The sequence below is a fragment of the Odocoileus virginianus genome, unplaced genomic scaffold, assembly GCF_023699985.2.
Source record: "Odocoileus virginianus isolate 20LAN1187 ecotype Illinois unplaced genomic scaffold, Ovbor_1.2 Unplaced_Contig_8, whole genome shotgun sequence".
Classification (NCBI taxonomy): Eukaryota; Metazoa; Chordata; class Mammalia; order Artiodactyla; family Cervidae; genus Odocoileus; species Odocoileus virginianus.
Genome location: NW_027224325.1, coordinates 1,948,805 through 1,957,103, shown reverse-complemented (window position 1 = coordinate 1,957,103; position 8,299 = coordinate 1,948,805). Strand labels below are relative to the sequence as shown.

At 49.0% G+C, this 8,299-nt stretch overlaps 1 long non-coding RNA gene across 1 annotated transcript; it reads left to right on the top strand.

Moving 5' to 3' along the window:
* The first annotated feature begins 538 nt into the window (after nucleotides 1-538).
* LOC139033904 (uncharacterized) lies at nucleotides 539-7,894 on the top strand. The gene is made up of 3 exons (XR_011486387.1): nucleotides 539-833; nucleotides 4,911-4,965; nucleotides 5,445-7,894. It is a non-coding gene; the product is annotated as an uncharacterized lncRNA (long non-coding RNA).
* The last annotated feature ends 405 nt before the right edge of the window (nucleotides 7,895-8,299 follow it).

Here is an 8,299-nt window from a genome sequence, read left to right as displayed (position 1 = left end):
CACCGGAAGGGCCACTCTGAGATGACATGTCCCTTCACGGTCAGCATTCCACCAGGGCCCCATCAGCCGGGTCAGATCTAACCGCGTCGCTGCGTTGGGAGGGAGGCTGGGCTAGAGGACTTTTGAGCTTCCTTTAGTTTATGATTCTATAACATGGACACTTTAAAAAAAAAAAATTAATGTATTTATTTTAATTGGAGGCTAATTACTTTACAATATTGTAGTGGTTTTTGCCATACGTTGACATGAATCAGCCACGGGTATACATATAACATGGACACTTTTAACACTGCTCAATTTAAATCTCTGTCACAAGTTGGGATGCCTGAGAAGCAAACTCTGAGAGGGAGATAAGTGTGCAGGACATTCACGAAAGAGTTCTCTTGGGATTGCCCCCTATGGAAGAGGGTGGAGCAGCAGGGTTGGCCAGAGGCGTGAGCCGCACTGCAGTCAACCCTCCTGGCAGCACAGGAGCTGACAAGGTGTTCAGAGGTGGCCAGCCTCATGTTGCTCTTTAGCTGGCGCTGGCTGGCCTGGGAATGCAGTGTGACCTCAGGCAATCCGGAAGGGTGGCTGCCTGCTGGCAGCAGTCCCAGTGGCTGGGGAGTGCCCTGCATGCCTGGAGGGGCCTCTGGGCCTCAGAGCATCCCAGCATCTGCCACAGTTCCTGTGGTGACATTTTAGGCAGCAGTGAAGCAAGCAAGACTCAATGGATGTGAATATGAGCAAACTCCTGGAGACAGTGGAGGGCAGAGGAGGCTGGCGTGCTGCAGTCCGTGGGATTGTCAAGTCAGACATGACAGCGACGGAACAACAAGAAACAAGGAAGAACGGTGGGTTTGGGTTGGTAGACCCTGTCCCAGTGTTTCTAACACCTGCTCGTGGGCATCTCCCTAAGGGAGATGGCCAGAGTCCTGGAGGCAGTGGTTGGCCCTCTGGGCTCCACTTTGCCTCCTCTGAGAGGAGGTGCAGCTGGAGGCCTGGGGAAAGAAGCCTGCCCAGGAGTCAGGGGCCTTTGCTCTAATTGCTAACAATCACTTAAAAGAGAAACCAGCTCATTCCCATTCCCACCATGCAGAGGCCCTAATTAAAATTTAAACTCATGTTTCCTTTTTTCTTTTTTAAAATTTCCATGGTAGGTAATTAACTTTTCCTTTCTGTGAGTAAGCAATTAATCAATGCTGTGTTAGTGACAGTGGAGGTCAGAGCACTATTGATTTGCTGGGGAATTTGTTTCTTTCATTTACTTCTACTTCCCCAAAGAAGGGGCTGTAGCAGAGGAGGGAGCAGGGGGAGTCGAGATGCTCGAAAGAGTGTCTGCTGTGCAAAGGATTCTTGGTTAGGACTCCCATGAGTCCTTACAACAGGGGGGATAAATGATTTCCCCCAGAGCAGCAGAGCAGCTGAGTGCAAAGGTCGTCGTTGTTTAGCTGCCAAGTCTTCTCCGACTCTTTTGTAACCCCGTGGACTGCAGTGCCCCCGGTTCCCCTGTCCATGGGTTTCCCAGGCAAGAGTACTGGAGTGGGTTGCCATTTCCTTCATTTCTTCCTCCAGGGGATCTTCCCGAGCCAGGGATCGAATCCACGTCTCCTGCATTGGCAGGTGGTTTCTGGACTGCTGAGCCAGCAGGGAAGCCCAAGTGCAAGGGTGTCCCTGTCTAAATGAGCCTTCCTCAAGAGGGGCCAGCTGAATGCTTCTGGGGCCTAAATTGGTTCCTGGATGCAATTCCAACATGTGGGAGTATTATGCATGCATAGTGTGTATGTGTGTGTGTTGGGGGGGCTCTCCCCACACCAACAAGCAATTCTCCAAGACCATGTGGGTGTCCTACATACAGTCTCACTTGATTCTGACACTATCGGCCCAGAGACAGTGATGCTGAAAGCTCAGCTTCTCTGTACACCGGTGCTGAATCAATCTCAGAGACAGAGTTTTGGGTGAAGTAGAAAAAGATAGCTTTATTGCTTTGCCAGGCAAAGGGGGACACAGTGGGCTAATGCCCTCAAAACCATGTGTCCCCACTTGGGGAAGACAGTGACAAGTTTGATCGTGGTGATTCCAGAACAGGTTCTGGCAGTCCCTGTCTTGTGACATACCTTCTGGAATGAAGAATGCTCCCAGAGCAAAGGAGCGTTAGGGAGTGTCATCTTGAAGGCTAGATGACAGATATTCTTCTCCTTCCTGAGTTCCCTCAGGGTTCACTGGCTCAAATTGGAGGGCTGCAGTCACTGATGACTGTGACATCCTTGTTTACTGTTGTTGTGTGTCTGACTCTTTGTGACCCCATGGACTGCAGCACGCCAGGCCTCCCTGTCCTTCACTATCTCCCGGAGTTTCCTCAAACTCATGTCCATTGAGTCAGTGATGCCATCCAACCATCTCATCCTCTGTCACTCCCTTCTCCTCCTGCCTTCAGTCTTTCCCAGCATCAGGGTCTTTTCCAATGAGTCGGCTGTTCGCATCAGGTGGCCAAAGTATTGGAGTTTCAGCTTCAGCATCAGTCCTTCCAATGAATATTCAGGATTGAGTTTCCTTTAGGATTGACTGGTTTGATCTCCTTGCTGTCCAAGGGACTCTCAAGAGTCTTCTCCAGCACCACAGTTTGAAAGCATCAATTCTTCAGTGCTCAGCCTTCTTTACAGCCCAACTCTCTCCTTGTTTACTGATATGGCAGGAAATATTCCATTTCTCAGATATAACTCAGGAACAGCCAGGTGGAAGAGATGCATAGGGCAAGGAAGGCCTGGGAGAAGGGAACCAAACTTCCATGCTCTCTCCAAGTGCCACTCTCCCCGGCTCTCCATTCACCAACCTGGGACATGTTCACCAACCCGGAAGCTCCCTAAACCCTATGCTTCGGGGTTTATATGGCAGCTTCATTACACATTCATGATTGACCACATCATTAGCCATGGGTAATTTATTCAACCTCCAGCCCCTCTTTCCTTCCTAGAGGTTCGTGAGTAGGACTGAAAGTTCCCACCCTCTATTCACAGGGCTCCTCTGGTAACCCGCACCCAACTTTAGGTGCTGTCCAAATGTCATCTCATTAATACCTTCATCTGTTCTCCTCACTTAGGACATTCCAAGGGTTTTAGGAGCTCTGGGCAGAAATGGGGATGCAGATGAAGAGCATATGCATATTTCTTGTTATAAATCACATCACAGGGCCTGAAACTTAACTGGTGGAGTTGGAACTGGGGCCCATGGGTGTGTGGGCCCTCCCCTTGGCAGTCTTAGTGCCCAGGAGCCTCTCTTCTCTCCCAAGGCCATGGGTCCACTTCCCCACCCCACATACCTTAGAGAGAACATGTGGATCAGTAGGATTTTATACAGCTTGCAAATGAGAGTGTAAATTGGTGCAACCACTTTGGAAAATATTTTGACATCGTCTTGTTTGCATATCCTAGAACCCAGCACCCTTTGCTTAGGAATAAACATGGGGAAACTTGCCTACATGTACCAGGAGACATGTACCAAAGTGACTTAGCATCATTTTTCAATTCGAAGTGGAAACAAATGTCCATATACAGGAGAATGGATAAATAAAGAATGCTTAGGTAACCTAGGGGTTTCCCAGGTGGTGCTAGTGGTAAAGAACGTGTCTGCCAATGCAGGAGACACACGAGATGTGGGTTCGGGAAGATCCCCTGGAGAATGAAATGGCAAACCACTCAGTATTCTTGCCTGGGAAATCCCATGAACAGAGGAGCCTCGCGGGCACAGTCTGAAGGGTGGCAAACAGTTGGCCATGAGTGAGGGACTGAGCACACACAGAGAAAACTGGAGCTGGGAGGAAGGAGTACCACTTACCACCAACAGCCATCATTTCCATAAAGATAAAACAAATGAAACAGACATTATTTAGACACATGCACCTATGTAGCAAAACTGTTTTGAAAAGCAAAGGAATGACAGACAAGTATATGAAAGGGGACATATAATGTTCTGGTTCTTGAGTGATTGGTGGATTCATGGGGGTTGATCATATTGTGTTTTAAGCTGCTCCAGGATTTCTGACCATCAGAAGCTGTGTGAGGAAATGTTTGCTATTTTAAGGTGCTACATTTTAGGGTAACTGGTTACATAGGGTTGGAAAACTAATACATACTCTTGACATGCATAGAACATTGAATTAAAAAAAAAAGAACATTGAATTTTAAAATATGAGTGAGAAAACATTCGGAGGCATAAGAAGGAAGGAATGTAGCTTGGAGGCAGGCCAGTTGGAGTAGTGGACGTGGGCGGTGCCACAGCCTTGACATCCCCGGGACAGTGTGGCCTGGGCTCCTGGAAGCCGGCAGCATTGATGAGGAGAGGAGGGCAGCCTGGGATCCTGATGGCCCAGCTGCAGGGCCGCTCTTGCCCACACAAGGGCGCCCCACACTGCTACATCCAGCGGGGCCTGGGGGTGGCAGGCAAGACGAGGGGGGCAGCTTGGGGAGAGGCCCTCTGGGGAGCGGGGTGGAAAGCTTACTGTGATCCAACGCTGAGACCCTCACATGGGATTTGGAGGGTGGAAGGGAACCAGAGGCCGCCTTCCTGCTGCTTTGGCTGCTTCCTTCTGGCAAGCAGGGCCATTTAGATGGGCATCTTTTCTGGCAGCAGTGTCGTGTGCGGTCCCCACCCCTAGCAGCAGCAGTGGAGCCCCTGCCTGCTCCCTGGATCACAGCCAAGTCAGTGTATCCTGAACTGAGAACTCAGGTTGCCAGTAGCAACCTCCATTTGCCCACCTTCCTCTCCTGCCCGGGATGAGGGAGCAGATCTCCTTACCTCCTCCCCTCCCCCATCCAACCATCCCATAAGCATCTAGCCCCGTCTCAAGTCACTTTGCTCAAAACACCTCAAGTGGTTCCTATTTCCTGCACTGAACTCCGGCTGATATGACCGTTGTCATTCATATTTTACAGGTGGGGAAACCGAGGCACAGGGAAGCAAAGTGGTCTTCCCAGAGCCACACAGCCGGTGAGTGGTAGGGCCAGGCTCCAAACCCAGGTATTCCCAAGCCCCGAGCCCCCTGCACCATCCTGCCTGGTGAAGATGTGTTGGTGTTGCCGGGTGTGGGAGCAGACGGGGTGAGCTTTCAGGCCGTGGGCTGGGCTGACTCCCGTGGCTGCTCCTGAGCAGGCCCCCACGCTGTCTGTTCCCTCCTGAGAAGCACAGGAAGCTCGGGTCCCTGGGGGCCTGACCCTGAGGCCGGGGCTGAGCCAGGTGAGATGTGAGGGGCGGGGGGCTGCCAAGAGCCCAGCTGTCTGGGCTCCGCGTCAGTCATCTCCCAGGGCTGAAGCCCATCAACAGTGTCTGGAGAAACACTTCAGTGATCAGAGCAAAATCGAAAGATGGGGATGGTGAGGGAGGTGTCATCAGGCCCACGGTGCAGGAGGATGACTCTGGTGGCAGCAGCTTGGTGAACTTGCGGTGGTTTATTCTTGTCTGTCCCCCAGGGTTGAATGGAGCCTGAGAGGAGCCTGACGGACTTTTGACCATTTCACTGACTGAGGCCACAGCCCAATCGTCAAGCAGGGAGTTCTTTTTTAATTTTTATGCTGCAAGCTTTATTTAGCAATTTATTTGTAATAAAAAGGAAGTTTCAAAAGGCCTAATGGGGTAGCATTTGGATGAAGAGCTTAAGTGGAATAATTTAATCTGTGAAAGGAAGCACAGATGGGACTTGTACTTTTATTCAGTGCCTGAGGCAGAAAGAAAAATGGATGGAATTAGCTGACCCTAGGGCCTCCTAGGTTGGAGAAGGCAATGGCAACCCACTCCAGTCCTCTTGCCTGGAGAATCCCATGGACAGAGGAGCCTGATAGGCTGCAGTCCATGGGGTCGCTAAGAGTCAGACATGACTGAGCAACTTCACTTTCACTTTTCACTTTCATGCATTGGAGAAGGAAATGGCAACCCACTCCAGTGTTCTTGCCTGGAGAATCCCAGGGACGGGGGAGCCTGGTGGGCTGCCGTCTGTGGGGTCGCACAGAGTCGGACACGACTGAAGCGACTTAGCAGCAACTTAGCAGTAGCAGCAGGGCCTCCTAGGTAGTGCTAGTGGTAAAGAACCCACCTGCCAATGCAGGAGACCCAAGAGACATGGGTTCGATCCCTGGGTCGGGAAGATCCCCTGAAGGAGGAAATGGCAACCCACTCCAGAGGAGCCTGGCAGGCTGCTGTCCATAGGGTCGCAAAGAGTCGGACACAACTGAAGTGACTTAGCACAGTACGGGGTTCCAAATAATAATGGTAGAAAGAAAGTAAACAAATTACAAAATTAATACAACTTAACACAAAGTTCTAGGCTATGATTTCTGACTCTTTTGAGGAGGTCAAACTGCAGAATCTTGGTATTAATCTCTTCCATATTCTTTGAGTGAAGATAACTCAAACTCTCGCTTTTTGTAAGCCCACTAAAGGTGTAATGACCTCGTCTATCTTATTGAACTCATCTGCCAGGGAATCATTTCCTATCCAGAAGCATCAAAATTAAATCCAGATTTCATGACAGTCAAGAGTAACCTCCATCAAGAGGTTTCCCCTGACTTTGTCAGCCTATGAACCTCTATGCTTCTCGAGCTGTATTGGCCTATGTAATCTGTCCTCTGCTTCCGCTGGTGCTGCTGTTCAACCTAAGGGGAATTCTTGCAGTGGGGTTTCAGTCATCTGGAATCTCCTTCCAGCATGTTGAGCATTCTTGATTTCTTTGGCTAATAGAAACTTGGGTGGGGGAGGTGAGGCACGTGCTGCTGGTGGGGAGAAAGATAAACCCCAAAGAAATGGTTGATGTTTCTGGTGTTTAAAGGACACCACTCTTAGGCTACCTTGGAGGGCACATAGCAGGGCAGTTTGTGTGCGAGTCCCCACCCCAAGAAGATCCATCTTTTGAGTCTTCGTTCACTCACGCATTTATTGTTTTATACCTTTAGCACATACTCGAATGCTACCACAAACCAAATCTTTGTCTGCATACCAGAGATGGAATCTTCAGATATTCAAAGTTGGAGCTTACTTTCCTGGTGGAACATGTTTCCCTGTCTTGTGTTATCTTTTGATAAATTTTCTTTAGGCATGTAATACTGTTTTCTTCTCAATAATTTTAGATGTGCTACCTTAACCTCTGATTGCCTCTTCTATAATTGGGACCTTAATTCCTGGAGAACTGGACTCAAGGAATAGGGGCATTCACTTCCTACTTAGTACTAACCCACCTTCACTCCAAAGGAGGAGGGGGTTGAGGGGATGGGTATAGAACATAGATGCCACTTCAGCATTTCTCCAAGGCAGCCCATAGACCCACGGGGATGTCCTCTGCCCTCTGCCCTCATCAGGCCTGGGCTTGGGAAACTCTCTGCCCTTCATTCACTTTTGAGTCCTTGGACTTTTGGGGTCCTCATCATATTGTGATTGTAAGCACTGATTTCCTTCTCTTGCTCCCAAAGGACAAAAAGCTTCTTATTCAGCATTCTATCTTCCTAGCCCAGCCTGGGGCCTGATGCAGTGTCTGTTAACACATGGTTCCTCAAGTAAGATAATTTGCAAAATTTCGAAGTCCAGTTGGTTTCTACCATTGGTCTCTCTATACCTATCTCTGTTTTTTTCTTTCCAGGAGAGATGCCATCCTTCCCCTATTTACCTACCCCAATCCAACAATTCAGGGTCAGCTGACATGACACCTCTTCCAGGAAGCTTCCTCAACTCCCCAATCAAAAGGTGTGTCTCACAGATGTACAGAACAGACTTTTGGACTCCGTGGGAGAAGGTGAGGGTGGGATGTTTTGAAAGAACAGCATGTATATTATCTATAGTGAAACAGATCACCAGCCCAGGTGGGATGCATGAGACAAGTGCTTGGGCCTGGTGCACTGGGAAGACCCAGAGGAGTCGGGTAGAGAGGGAGGTAGGAGGGGGGATCAGGATGGGGAATACATGTAACTCCATGTATGACAAAACCCACTGAAATGTTGTGAAGTAATTAGCCTCCAACTAATAAAAATAAATGAAAAAAAAAAAGGTGTGTCTCTTTGCTCAAGAAGTTCACACTCTGGTTTGTGTGTTGATGGTGGTTCTGAAAAGCAAGTCAGTGATAGGTGTTATTTATGACAGAGGTAATGATCATAGTGAATCCTGAGTATTTATACTAGGTGAAGGTCTGTGCTAAGAATTTTACTGCCATTATCTTATTTCATCCTCATAGCAAACTTCTGTTGTTTTTTTTTTCTGGCCATGTTGCATGGCATGCAGTATCTTAGTTCCCCAGCCAGGAATAGAACTTGTGCCTCCTGCCGTGGAATTACAGAATACTAAC